Genomic DNA, 14,100 nt, shown 5'->3' with positions numbered 1-14,100 from the left:
TCATTATTCTGTTATAAGCATTCTTTATATTAATATATTCTGGATACTAATATATTCTGGATACTCTTACTTAGCAATGAAGACTATTTGCAGTATGGGTCCAACCTGCGTTCCAGTTGGAATGTCCTAGTCGCCTATGCATCCACCCAACAAATACTGCCAGAGAGCCTACCATGCGTATATATGGCAGAGTCCCTGGCCTCAGGAAGCCCACGGTCTAGTCCAGACACACGACACCACCCACGTTCTTTGAACTTCCACTTCTCTCTAGATTTCTTGAGCCAACTAACAACTCTCAAGTACTTTGCCTATTCAGTATTGTTTTTTACAGCCCTTAATTTCATTTTGCACACTACTTACTGTTGAGTTTAGGAGTTCTTTATGTATTCTGGATATCAATCCCTTAGCAAATATGTGATTTGCAAATATTTGCTTCTATTCTGTGACTTGTCTTTTTACTCTCTCAGTAGTATCCTTTGGTCCTATTAAAATTAAAACAGGTTATAATTTTCATGAAGTTCAATTTATCTAATTTTTTTCTTTCATTGTCTATGCCTTTGTTGCCATATCCAAAGTATCATTTCCAAATTCAGTTGATGGAGATTTTTCTCCTATGTTTTCTTTTAAAACGTTTATAGTTTTAGCCTGTAGCCCATTTTGAGTTAATTTTTGTATATGGTGTCAGATAAGGATTCAGCTTCATTCTCATGCACATGGATAGCCAGTTTTTCCAGCGTAATTTGTTGAAGAGACTGTCCTTTTCCCCATTGAGTGGAATTGTTAGTGTTTTTTACATAGAAGATTATGTTGTCTGTGAACAGAGATATTCTTATGCTCTCCTTTCTAGTGTTTATACCTTTATTTCTTTTTCTTGCCTAAGTGCTCTGGCTATGTTGAAGAGAAGTGACATGTGTGCATCCTGATCTTGTTCCTGATCTTAGGGGAAAGCTTTCGCTCTTTCACCACTGAGAGTGTTGTTAGCTGTGGGATTCTCAAATATGGCCTTTATCATGATAGGGAAGTTACTTTCTACCCCAGTTTCTTGTGTTTTTATCATGAAAAAGTATTGGATTTTTTAAATTGTTCTTTCTGCATCAACTGAGATGAATGTATTTTTTTCTGTAATTTTTTTTTTTTTTGAGATGGAGTCTCACTCTGTCACCCAGGCTGGAGTGCAGTGGTGCAATCTCGGCTCACTGCAACCTCTGCCTCCTGGGTTTGAGCGATTCTCCTGCCTCAGCCTCCCAGGTAGCTGGGACTACAGGCACCCGCCACCACACCCGGCTAATTTTTTGTATTTTTAGTGGAGATGGGGTTTCACCATGTTAGCCAGGATGGTCTTGATCTCCTGACCGCATGATCCACCCGCCTCAGCCTCCCAAAGTGCTGGGATTACAGGCATTAGCCACCATGCCTGGCCTTTTAATTTTTTTAATGTGGTGCATTTTACTGATTTTTTTTATGTTGAACCATCTTTGCACTCCAGGAATAAATTCCACTTGGTTATGGTGAATAATTTCTTTGATATGCTGTTGGGTTCACTTTGCTAATATTTTATTGAGAATTTTTGCATCTAAATACTTAAGGCATATTGGTCTGTAATTTTCTTTTTTGTGATGGCTTCATTGGGCTTTGGTATCAGTGTAATGCTGACTTTATAGAATGAGTTAGGAAGTGTTCCCTCCTCTTTGATTTTTGGGAAGAGTTTGAGAAGAATTAGAGTTGATTCTTTAAATGTTTTGGTGGGGTTCACTAGTAAAGCAATCTGGTCTTGTGCTTGTCATTGGTTTTTTTTTTTTTTTTTTTTTTTTTTTGACAAAGTTTTGCTCTTGTTGCCCAGGGTGGAGTTCAATGGTACAATCTCGGCTCACTGCAATCTCTGCCTCCCGGGTTCAAGCGATTCTCCTGCCTCAACCTCTTGAGTAGCTGGGATTACAGGCATGTGCCACCACACCTGGCTAATTTTTGTATTTTTAGTAGAGACAGGGTTTCTCCATGTTGGTCAGGCTGGTCTTGAACTCCTGACCTCAAGTGATCTGCCCGCCTCGGCCTCCCAAAGTGCTAGGATTAAAAGTGTGAGCCACCACACCCGGCCAGTAGGTTTCTTATTACTGATTCAGTCTCCTCACTTCCTCACTAGTTGTAGGTCTATTCAGATTTTCTGTTTCTTAATGTGTCAGTTTTGGTAGATTGTGTGTTTCTAGGAATATGCCCATTTTATCCAGGTTATAAAATGTATTGGTATACTGCTGTTCATAGTATTCTCTTATAATCTTTTTTATTTTCATAAAATAAGTAATACGGTTTCCAATTTCACTTCTGATTTTAATAATTTGAGTCTTCTCTCTTTTTCTTAGTAAATTTCCTTTCTGATTTTGATAATTTGAGTTTTCTCTTTTTCTTAACAAATTTCATTTCTGATTTTGATAATTTGAGTCTTCTTTTTATTAGTCTAGCTAATGTGTTGCTAATTTTGTTGATCTTTTAAAGACCTAGCTTTTGGTTTTGTTGATTTTCTCTATTGTTTTTCCATCTGTATGTTGTTTATCTCTGCTGTAATCATTATTTCCATCTGCTAGCTTTGGGTTTGGTTTGCTCTTCTTTTTCTATTTCCTCAAGGTGTATAATTAGGTTATGATCTGGTTATGTTTCTTCTTTTTCAGTGTATGCGTTTACATAAACTTCCCTCTTCACATTGTTTTATTGTATCCCATAACTTTTGGCATGTTGCCTTTTCATTTTCCTTTGTCTCAAGATATTTTCAAATTTCCCTTGTCATTTCTTCTTTGACCAGTTGAAGAAGAGTGTGTTTAATTTCCACATGTGTGAATTTTCCAGTTCTCCTTCTGTTATTGATTTGTAGTTTTATAACATTGTGATCAGAAAAGATACTTTGAATTATTTTAAATTTTTAAGAATGTGTTAAGGTTTGTTTTGTGACCTAACATGTGGTCTATCCTGGAGAACGTACCGTGTGCACTTGAGAGGAATGTGTATTCTCCTGTTGTGGGGTGGAGTGTTGTGTATATGTCTGTTGTGTCCAATTGGTTTGTAGTGTTGTTCAAGTCCTGTATTTTCTTATTGATCTGTCTGGTTGTTCTATTACTGAAAGTGAAGTATTGAAATATCCTAGTATTGGTGTAAGAGTATTTCTCCCTTTCATTCTGTCAATTTTTAAAAATATATTTTGGGATCCTGCCATTAGGTTTATATAAATTTATAATTGTTATATCTTCTTACTGTGTTCCTTTTTATTTTTATTTATTTTAGATGGAGTTTCACTCTTGTTGCCCAGGCTGGAGTGCAATGGCGTGCTCTCAGCTCACTGCAGCCTCCACCTCCAGCGTGCAAGCAATACTCCTGCCTCAGCCTCCCAAGTAGCTGGGGTTACAGGCGCCTGGTACCACACCTGGCTAATTTTTTGTTTTTTGTTTTTTAAGACAGAGTCTCACTCTGTCACCAGGCTGGAGTGCAGTGGCGCAATCTTGGCTCACTGCAACTTCTGACTCCCTGGTTCAAGTGATTCTCCTGCCTCAGCCTCCCAAGTAGCTGGGATTATAGGCACATGCCACCACGCCCAGCTAATTTTTGTTTGTTTTTGATAGAGACAGGGTTTCACCCTGTTGGCCAGGATGGTCTCGATCTCCTGACCAAGTGATCCACCTGCCTCGGCTTCCTAAAGTGCTGGGATTACAGGCGTGAGACACCGCGCCTGGCCAATTTTTTGTATTTTTTAGTAGAGACGGAGTTTACACCATGTTGACCAGGCTGGTGTCGAACTCCTGACCTCAGGTGATCCACTCGCCTCAGCCTCCCAAAGGGCTGGGTTTACAGTCCTGAGCCACCTGCCTGGCTTCCCTTTGTTAATATATACCTTAACAATGTATATTTTCTCCCATTCTATAGGTTGTCTGTTTACTCTGTTGATAGTTTCTTCTGAAGACAGTGGAATACTGTGCAGCAACTAAAGTAGCCACCTAGCAGGATGTGTACCAGTATGGATACATTTTGAAAACACAGCTAAAAGCAAGGTGCAAGGGCATAATAAGCATAAGATGGTGAGGGATAGAGCATATTACCATGTTACAAACCCGACACTCTAAAAGCACAATATAGTATATATAACATTGTGTAAAACACTCAAAACACCCAGAACAATACTAGGCATTATCATGGATACATACTTACATAGTAAAAGTGAAAAACCATTCAAGGGATGACCACATAGCAATTTTAGGATAATGCTTATTACTCTCTGAGGTGGGAGGGTACATTGAAGCTTTGAAAAATTCTTCCTAGAATAAAAAGATTTTGCAAATGTGGCAAAATTTAACTTGTTAAGTCTGGGTACCTGTTTATCATTATTCTCGGTAGTTTCCTATATATTTAAAATATTAACAATCAAAAATTGAACAGGTGGAAGGACTGTACTGTGCCACTTTTCTGCTTCTGGTATGCATATGTTTCAGTGCTCTGTGCCTTCCACTGTGGTTCTCTATCAGGTTCATAGTGTATTTCTCTAAAGAAACATTGTAACTTACTGCTAAGTATCTTATGGCTAAGGAGATTGAAGATCAGCCTTGCTTCAGGGGTGTTGTTCACAGCTCAGCAGCAGAGGGAGCCACCCCATAGCTGATGTGCGGTGGGGCGGCCACACCAGGCAGCCCTCTTGGTACAGGGCCAGTGCCTACCAGGGAAGCACTGCTCCCCCAGCTGCAGGAAAGAGGAACATTTAAGTGCGTGCAGATTTCCCTTTCGCTTGTAGGAAGGGGTACAGAATCCAGCCATTTGGAAGTATGCATCATGTTTCTCTGACCGTTCGTGGCCTCGGCTGTTTCTGAGGCTAATAATGCAAGAAACAGCACATGCCAAAGGCGTCTTTGCCACTGTGTCCATGAGCCTGCTGCTGACTTGCCAGGGGCTTTTTGTGATGTATTATTTTAGATTGAGGGGGTTCGTGTACAGGTTTGTTACATGGGTATATTGTGTCATGATGGGGCTTTGGCTTGTAGTGGACTGATCGCTGTGGGAACTTTGTTGTTAAACCGACCAGGGAACTTTCCTTTTATTTTAAGTGGAAAAAGATTATTCATACCTGAAGGAGATGTGTAATCACCAAGCAGAACAGCTAAACAGAACCAGCCTAAAGCTGCAAGAAGCATCATCAGAGAGTGATGCAGAGATCAAAGACATGAAAGAAACCATGTTTGCACTGGAAGATCAGGTGGAACAGCACTGGGTTATCAAGTTACACAGTACTCAACTTATCAGTGAGCTAAAAAATAAGTGGGGTCAAGCCCAGGTGAAATGTGGATTGGAAGTGAGTAGGACACTAAAGAACCCAGCAGCAGTGGGTGACTGTGGGAAGGTTTTTGACCGTGTGTTGGCTGGGGTTTATGAAGAGTCTTATTTGAGTGTGCTATAATCTCCTGGGAAGAATGTCACCTAAGAAACAATCATTAATCTCTTAAACTAAGTTGAAAACTGGATAACAGAAGAAAAGAGTAAGCAACATAAGTGACTGTGAAAAATAGCAAATGCTTTGTTGTTTGTTGTTGTTTTTGTTGTTGTTTTAGAGAGAGGGTCTCAGTCTGTTTCCCAGACTGGAGTGCAGTGGTATGACCATACTCACCACAGCCTCAAACTTGTGGGCTCAAGCGATTGTCCCAAATCAGTCTCCCAGAGCACTGGGATTACAGATGTGAATCACTGTACCCAGCCACAAATGTTTCTTGTCTGTGCTAGATGTGCTGTGTGTGAGCCATGCTGCTGCCACTGTCTCTAAGCAGCCTGATAGGCTTGGAGGCCACAAGTTGGGACACTTCAGCTGTGACTGTGTGAGAGTTCACAGGGACTTTTCCTAAGGACATTCTGTGGGGTAGGAACGGGTTATTCAGAAGAAATACCTTGCCAAGCATTGACACTGTGTTGTCACCAAGCATTGACACTGTGTTGTCTCTTGGAGCTGATAGAGATGGATGATAGGTGTCAGAGTGGATGAAAAATGTGTGCTCTGGGTCTAAGGAAGAAAACAATTCCTGCATGTGTGCCATTGATGGTAGGATATCAAGTAACTTACAGATGTTGGCCACTTAGTTGCTGAAGAGGCATCATTATGTGGCTTATGAGCTCATTGTTTACTTTGACTTGGGAAAAGAAATTTTTAAAAGGGATTAAACGTTGCCTGCTTTGTCCAAATGAGCCTTATCAAATTATCACATCTAATGTGCTTCGCTTTTGTGACAAAAGACTTAATGGACGTGGCCAGGTGTGGTGGCTCACGCCTGTAATCTTAGCACTTTGGGAGGTCGAGGTGGGTGGATCACCTGAGGTCAAGAGTTCGAGACCAACTTGGCCAACATGATGAAACCTTGTCTCTATTAAAAATACAAAGATTAGCCGGGTGAGGTGGCGGGTGCCTGTAATCCCAGCTACTTAGGAGGCTGAGGCAGGAGAATTGCATGAACCCAGGAGGTGGAGGTTGCAGTGAGCTGAGATCACACCACTGCACTCTAGCCTGGGCAACAGAGTGAAACTCTGCCTCAAAAAAAAAAAAAAAAAAAAAAAAAAAAAAAAAAGGTTTAATGGGCAAAGCATTTAGGTCACACCAATCATTACTAAGAATAGCCTGGTCAGTTGCCTGAGAAGTTCCCCACACCGTGCAGTTGATCCTCCTTATTCACAGATTCACAGATTGCACATTTGTGAATTCACCTGCTTGCTAAAAATTTTTTTTTTTTTTTAGATGGAGTTTTGCTCTTGTTGCCCAGGCTGGAGTGCAATGGTGCAATCTTGGTTCACCGGAGGTTATCCTGCCTCAACCTCCCGAGTAGCTGGGATTACAGGCATGCGCCACCATGCCCGGCTAATTTTGTATTTTTTTAGTAGAGACGGAGTTTCTCCATGTTGGTCAGGCTGGTCTTGAACTCCCAACCTCAGGTGATCCACCTGCCTTGGCCTCCCAAAGTGCTGAGATTACAGGCATGAGCCACTGCGCCCAGCTGCTCAAATGTATTTTAACCCCCAAATCAACACACAGAGTACTTCCACAGAGTCATTTTTGTCATTTTTGGACATGCACAGAGAAGTGAGAAAGTTGAGTCATCCAGTGCTTATGCTCCCCACTGAGGTCAGACAGACACTTTACCTTATCATACTGTACATATGTCTTTTCCATGGTCTGTTTAGTACTGTGCTTTTAGCATTCTTTTGCTTGGTTTTGGTGACTTCGCTGTTTAAAATGGCCCCAAGTGCAGTGCTGCAGTGCTGTCCACTGTCCCTAAGCGCAGGGAGGCTGAGAGAGACCTGCAGAGAAGACATGTATGTTAGGGAAGTTTCTTGAAGGCATGAGCTCCTGTGCTGTTAAGCCTGAGTTACTGAATCGACAACACAGTACATCAGAGAAAGGGAGAGGAAGTTCGACAATATGTATGTAAAGCTGCCCTGACATGCTAAAGGGACATCTGTAGAGTGTGATGCAGCTGTGGAAAAGATGGAAAAGCAGCCAAATTTATGGATTCATGAGAAGACAGCCAATTTTGAAAAGCAGTGGGCAACATTATTGTGAGACTGAAAACCAAAGACACGTACGTGCACATCGTCTCAGGTCAGGAAAATATTAAATCCTTCTTGGCTAGTGCTGGTCAGCTCCTAGGTTTCAAAAGGCTGTAAGGTGTGAGAATGGTTAACGTTGCAGGCAAGGCAGGTTGTGCAGATCAGGAGACTGAGGAAAAATTTAAAAATACTTGCTCAGTGTTAGGAAGAAGGAAATGGGAAGAATGAGTTTCCACTGCTGATGAGACTTGCTTGTTTTATGGAGATATTGCCAGATGCAACTCTGTGCACGAACCTGAGAATTGACTGTGTATTCCAGATATTGATTAATTGGTTAGAGTGAGAGTTGACAGCACCTGCCTCATTTCTTCTTGAACATGACACGCAGTAGAACTGTGGAACCTCAGCATTCAGTGTCGGTGCCATCCAGGCTGTTCTCAGGATACAGCTGAAAACCTGGACACCATTATCATCAGTGTATCCTTCCAAACCCAGCACCATGATTGTGAAGAAAAGTCAAAGAAGACAAGTTCTGTTCTGTTTTGTTTTTGTTTTTGTGATATTTTGCTGTTGAGAATGGGGTTGTATTGTCCCTAAATCCTTAAAAGTCAGCACAGACACACCAAGAAAACCAGTGTATAATTAATGTCCACAGCAAAATTTAGGCCCACCCCTGTGGTTATATCATCGTATATCCAGGACTGACAATAACCCAAGCCATCTTTTGAAAAGCTGTTAAACTTTTTAAAAGGATTTTGAAGTATTATTCAGATATCTTTTTGCTCAGAGACCCCGAGACACACGGATCCAGCCCTAGACCGATCACTCCTTCCCATGAGATCCTGATGGGAGAGAAATGGACTGAAAAACGAAAGGAAATTAGGGGGTGTTTTCTACTCAGCAGAATAATCCCAGACGCAGACTCCCAGGCCCACTAGAACTAGAACTGCTGGGGTAGGACCTGCCCACAAGCATCTTTTTAGCCTTCTCTGGTGATTCTGATTCACAGCCTTCATAGAAAACTGCTCTAGGTTAGAGCATGAGGACCTATTGAGGAATTTCAGCTTGGTGACTGACACCATCAGATTTAAACTCGAATGACTCTGATAGCCATATGGAGAGAATTGGAGGTGAGGAGAACGAGGGGCTGCAGGTGTTCTTAAGTAGGGAGAGGCAGGCAAGCCACCTGGGAAGATGTCAAATGCACACATCCTCGGGTTCTGTCTGCCCTTGGAGATTCTGCCTCCAGGTGTCTGGAGTGTGGACTAGAACATCGGTGCTTTTGAAAAGCTTCACCAATGATTCAGAGGCTTAACTGCCATTGAGACCCACGACTCTGGAAAGTGCTTTACAAACCACAGGAGGAATAAGCAGTCATGTGCTCTGTTATGTGAAAGCCTCTATCTCACAGCAATAAAGGACACTCAGCATGATTGCGTGTGAGTGCGAGGGAGGCCGGGCTCGGTGTGCAAGTGTGTGTGGCCAAGGAGGCCTCTTCCCGTAGTGCTGCTATTTGGTTGTGCATCCTGTCTGCTGAGACTGTAACCTCAATATGCACCATGTATTTTTCAGATCATCGTGTTCCCTATTTTGGAGGAACTTGCTGCTTCCAGCCCCTCTTTGCAGGGTTAATTGAAATTGCTAAAAGTTGCATTTAGAGTAGAATGCATTTAGAGTAGATTTGAACACCTGCTGTGGCATGTGGAGCTGCCCCTTTGCTACCTGACTTATCTTCTCTCAAGAGTCTCACAACTCTTCCAAGGCCTGTCTGAATTGTCTATTTCTAGGTAATGTGATCAAGCTGGAGAAACAGAAGTCAGATCTGGGGAGGCAGCTAAAGACTCTGACTGAGCAGATACAGGGGAGATGTGGCAGGAGCCTTCACCACCATCTTCCTATAAATTACCCCTCCAAGGTCTGGATCACTCTCTCTATCCTGCTTTATCTTGGAACATTTTCATGACGTGGGCCCTGAAACTGTAAGTTCTTGCCAGCAGGAAGTAAAATCAAAGCAGTCATTTGTTGTCAGGATGGAGAGCTCTCATAACCTGAAGGTGTAATTTCCACCAGTGCCTTTTCCTAGCAGCAAGACACCGTGAAAGTAGGGCCTCACTAAGCACTGCTGGCTGTTCTTTCTTGGTGACTGATACAGGGGCTCTGGAGTCTCTGCCCAGGCACCAGCCCTGGCATGCATCTGACACAGGGTTGGGCTCTGGCATTTTCAGAAGGAGACCATGGAATGGAGGTGGTTCCAGCCGGATCTGCAGACTGCGGTGGCAGTGGCCAACAATGTCAAACGAGAAGCCCAGCAGGAGCTGGGCACTGTGAAGAGGAAACTGCTGAACTGCTGGAGGAGGAGAAAGAGGAGGAGAATGCCTGGCTGCAGAAGGAGCTGGGGGATGTGCAGGGCTGCAGCAGGGTGGTTTCCAGCAGAGCTGCCCCTCCGTGAGTCTAGTGGGCACCCAGGCCATGCTTGCTTTTCACTTAATTACTGTGCGTGGGGCTCCCTGGTGGGGATGAGACGCTTCATGTCTCTCTGTGCAAGGCTCTGCTGTTTCTTTTCTGGGATCAGTCTGCATTACCAGTGCTACCGCATCACTAGGAACATTCCATCCAGTGCCCAGTTTCTGCCATGCTTAGCAGCATAAGGGCTGCTAAGCTTCTCACTTACATATGAAGGGCAAGTTCTAGCCAAGTATCCTGCTAGGCTTAAAGAATAGAAGTCCTGTCTAGGATGCTCCTTGAATCTTAGTATTTATTAGTGCAGGGAGTGCACACTGATAAATACGAGCCCACCACCTTGCACAGGTCACTCCCATGCAGTGGGAGAAGCTGGAATCACTCCTGAGGGGAGGAGCCACCAAATAAGGACACATTCCTCCAGGCCCAGGGATGTGCCTACTTATTTGACAACACCCATGGGCTACTTCAAAAGGCCTTGACATAACTCACTTTATTTTAAAAAGAGTGGAAAACATGCATTTGGCTGATGTATGACATTCCCCTCTGCTCTGGACGGGAAGAAACACACAGCCTATCAGCCCAGAGAGCTCTGCTAATAGTGACATTTAGGAGTATTTGGGACTACAGTTGCACCAGACAAGATCGTTACTTTATAGCCGGACCTCTACCCTCTGGCCACCAAAGGATGTGGATTTTAGGAAAACTAGATTTTGCAGTGTTCCCTGTTGAAACAGCAGTGAGGGCATTCAGGGTGGCCTCTGTGTCTGCTGTTGTTTGTTTGCCTCTGTCTTGCTTCCCTGTTGTCTGTCATTGGAAGAAGATCCCAGTCAGAACTTGTGTTGCTTCACATGGACGCTATTTTAATGATAAATGGTAAAAGGTAAGTCCTAAGTTTCCATGGTAGCCCTGAATAACCAGGTTCTTGTATGAGCTGCTGCATTTCTTATGTATACTGTGAGACACAGGCATACCATGCAGTGTGAACCCTGGTATTCTAGGAAATCTCTGCATGCATCCTGGCAGTTTAGGACTCCCTATGCTGCATCCTGCATCTTCAATCTTAACGTCATTGTTTTTTTAAACACAGAATTTTCTTTTTTGATTTTCCAGTGATTTGCAACATTACTTTCTCAGTATAGCAGTTTAATCCCTTACCACAAAACATTTCAAATTTTAGAACTGACACCAATGAGAACATGTCATGGTACTGAAATCAGGCATCATGATGATTTTGCCTGCCATTGTGTTTGGCAGGAAGTCAGACAAGTGCCAGTGATGGTTTCTTGTCTGATTTTGCACTTCTCTGGCAAGCTGTCACCTCTGAAGAGTTGACTATTGGGCAATTACTCGCTCATGGCTGGGTCACTTCTGGAACCTACCCCATGAGCAAGAACTAAAACCAGCTCACACCCTCCAAGCTCCCGAAGCCAGCCAGTGTTTCCATCTTGGCTGAATGAGTTCTTGATTGAAACTCAATTTGACTTTGGCAGTCATCTAATGAGAACTCAGAAGTCATCGTTGGTTCAGCCACAGCAAAAGAACTTGCGGAACATTCTCTGATGAGATCTTCAAGTACAACTGAGAGAAGGTAAGAACACCCAAAAAGCACCTGGATCCTGACACGGGATTACCTGGTTCTTAAACTGTTTGCCCCCATGGGCACTCACGGGGATGGTTGCAGCCAGGCTGATAGGCATGAGATGAAGCGCCCAGGCAGGAATGCAAATCAGCATTTATTACCGGAACTCAGTGACTACACAGTGGGATATTATCTAATTCATCAATGATCTTCAGCCCTGTTACACTTTCAAAAATATTTTTATTTCAGAGTTAGAATAACTGATGTTAAGGTATATGGGGAAGGAAGGTGGTAGCCTCGTCTTTGAAGCCAACCAGCAGTATCTCATTCTCAGCCTCATCTTTGCAGCCAACTAGCAATATCTCATTCCCAGCCCCGTCTCCTGCCTCTGTTAAAAGAGGTGGGAAAAGTGAGTAGTTTTCAAGGTCCGTTTAAGCTCTGCTATTCTCTGGACTGGTTGGTCAGCTGACCTTTCCCTGGTGGGAGAGTCAGAAATTCCTGTGCCAGCCTTAGCATCTTTCTGATGCAATCCTTTGAACCTCTTTGACACAGTGGTTTCCCCATTGTTGATGAGCAGTGCATGACACAAGGCTTCTCTAACAGCAGCAGGGAAAGACCTCTGCATTTACTGTGTTTGTTTATTTCTCTTGTTCTGAAACAGTAAATGCTGTTATTTCAGGGTGACTTACCTAATTCTTACAGTGTTTATATAACACCAGTAAACATCCATGGAAAACATCTTTAAAAGAGATCATTAAACACACTTAACATCTGTGCCTAATTAATGCTATTGGTATCTAAATAGAATGTCTGTGATTCGAATGTGTTTTGCCTGCACCACCAGTTCTTGGGTTGTCCCCTCTCGGAGGTGAGCAGTGTGGCAGCACAGCATGTGCAGACTCCGCTGGAATTGGCTTAACTCCGTGTATGCACATCAGTGTCAGCCCAAGCGTCACTGCATGTGCTCGCACTGCCCTCTGTGTTGCTCTGATGGCTCTAATGGGTCACAGCCGCTCAGCACATGTTCTCCAGCTGCTGCGGAGAGGGGAAGGGCAGAAGTTGGAGGTATAGATTCTTGGGTCCCTAAGGTCCCTTTTCAAGCTCTCTTGCTGCAGATGCTCTGGTACCGAGCCCCTGTCCCAGGTGGAGGGGGCCCATTCCGCTAAGGATTCCTAAACAGTTTCTGAACAGACTTCACCTTAGCACCCATGACGAACAGGGGCTTCTGGCATTTAATTTGGCCCTTAATGTAGAACCTGGTCCTCTCATATCCTCTTACTGTAGCCAGCATTATCTGGTGACTCACATAGTACTTTTTTTTTATAGTTTACATTTATGACATAGATACACAGTCTATAATTCTAAATAGCTGTGTCTGCCTCCCTATTCCTAATCCGCATCTTTACAGATTTGAACGGTGTGGACGTAAGCCTCTCTTAGGCCTTTAGGATTTTTAGGTTGAAATTATGAAAGAAAAAAAGTTTTTTGGCCTTGACAGTAGAGGGAAGCACAAGCCTCTCTGTAAATTCTGGAGGGGCCTGTGGTGTTCATCATGGGCATCTCTGCTTCACCACACAGTTCTTTGTTGGAGAAGTTCTGGTGGAGGAGCCTAGTACAGGCATTTGTAGTCTGACATTTTTTTTTATGTCCGAAAACCTTTGGCTTCCAAAAAATTGGAGCAGTAGGAATTAAAACCCATTGGCCTATCCTGGACATTAGCTTGTCCCTGTAGGACAGTGTAAGCTGGAAATTCTTGCGTTTGTGAACTAAGACCGTGTTGCCTTAGGGTAACTCCTTTACAGCCTCTCCCTCCCCATTTCTATTTTCACCTCTTCGTGGGCTCTGTCAGCTAGCAGAGCATTTGGTGGAAGAAAGACAGCCCAGCTCTTCCCATGATTGGGAGCCACAGCCATCTCTGTATGAAAGGGGAAATGTGTAGAAGAGAAATTACCTCTTTATAAAGAGCCCAGGTGTCTCCTTGTGACATTCACTGTTTCTCGGAATCATTGCCTTTGAGTCTGCTTTTTGTCCACATTTTGGAATCAGCTCACTGCATGATCAAAGATGATCCTTCACTCTTTTTTCTTTTTCTCAGAAGCTTCAGCAGTCTTTTATTTGGAGAATAAAATGCAGTTGTACTGAAAAAAGAAAGTACAGGTCTCATGAAGAAGAGTTATGTGCAGCTGGAATGTTGAGAGGGCACAGTGGCAGAGCAGATCTGAGTAATGCTTATTCCGAAGAAGTCAGAAAGTTTGGCTTCCTTCTGTGGGGTCTTGATTGTGCCTCTTCACACAGGGTCTGACTTCATTACCTCATCTGAAACTAAGTACCACTAAGCTTTGGTTTGATTTCCAGAATCTTGCTGGGCTAAACACAAGTAGATGTTTCGTTCATTGCTGGGAATAGGCCCCCAAAATCTGGCCATAAACTGGCCCCCAAACTGGCCATAAACAAAATCTCTGCAGCACTGTGACATGTTTGTGATGGCCATGACGCCCACGCTG

The 14,100-nt window shown here is 43.3% G+C and overlaps 1 pseudogene; it reads left to right on the top strand.

Annotated features, from left to right (window-relative positions):
* The first annotated feature begins 5,080 nt into the window (after nucleotides 1–5,080).
* LOC129533378 (cytospin-B-like) overlaps nucleotides 5,081–14,100 on the top strand; it is a 108,000-nt pseudogene continuing 98,980 nt past the window's right edge.

This window comes from Gorilla gorilla, chromosome 4, assembly GCF_029281585.2.
Source record: "Gorilla gorilla gorilla isolate KB3781 chromosome 4, NHGRI_mGorGor1-v2.1_pri, whole genome shotgun sequence".
NCBI classification, from domain to species: domain Eukaryota; kingdom Metazoa; phylum Chordata; class Mammalia; order Primates; family Hominidae; genus Gorilla; species Gorilla gorilla.
The sequence above is the reverse complement of the archived record's forward strand: the minus strand, read 5'-3'. Positions and strand labels throughout refer to the sequence as shown.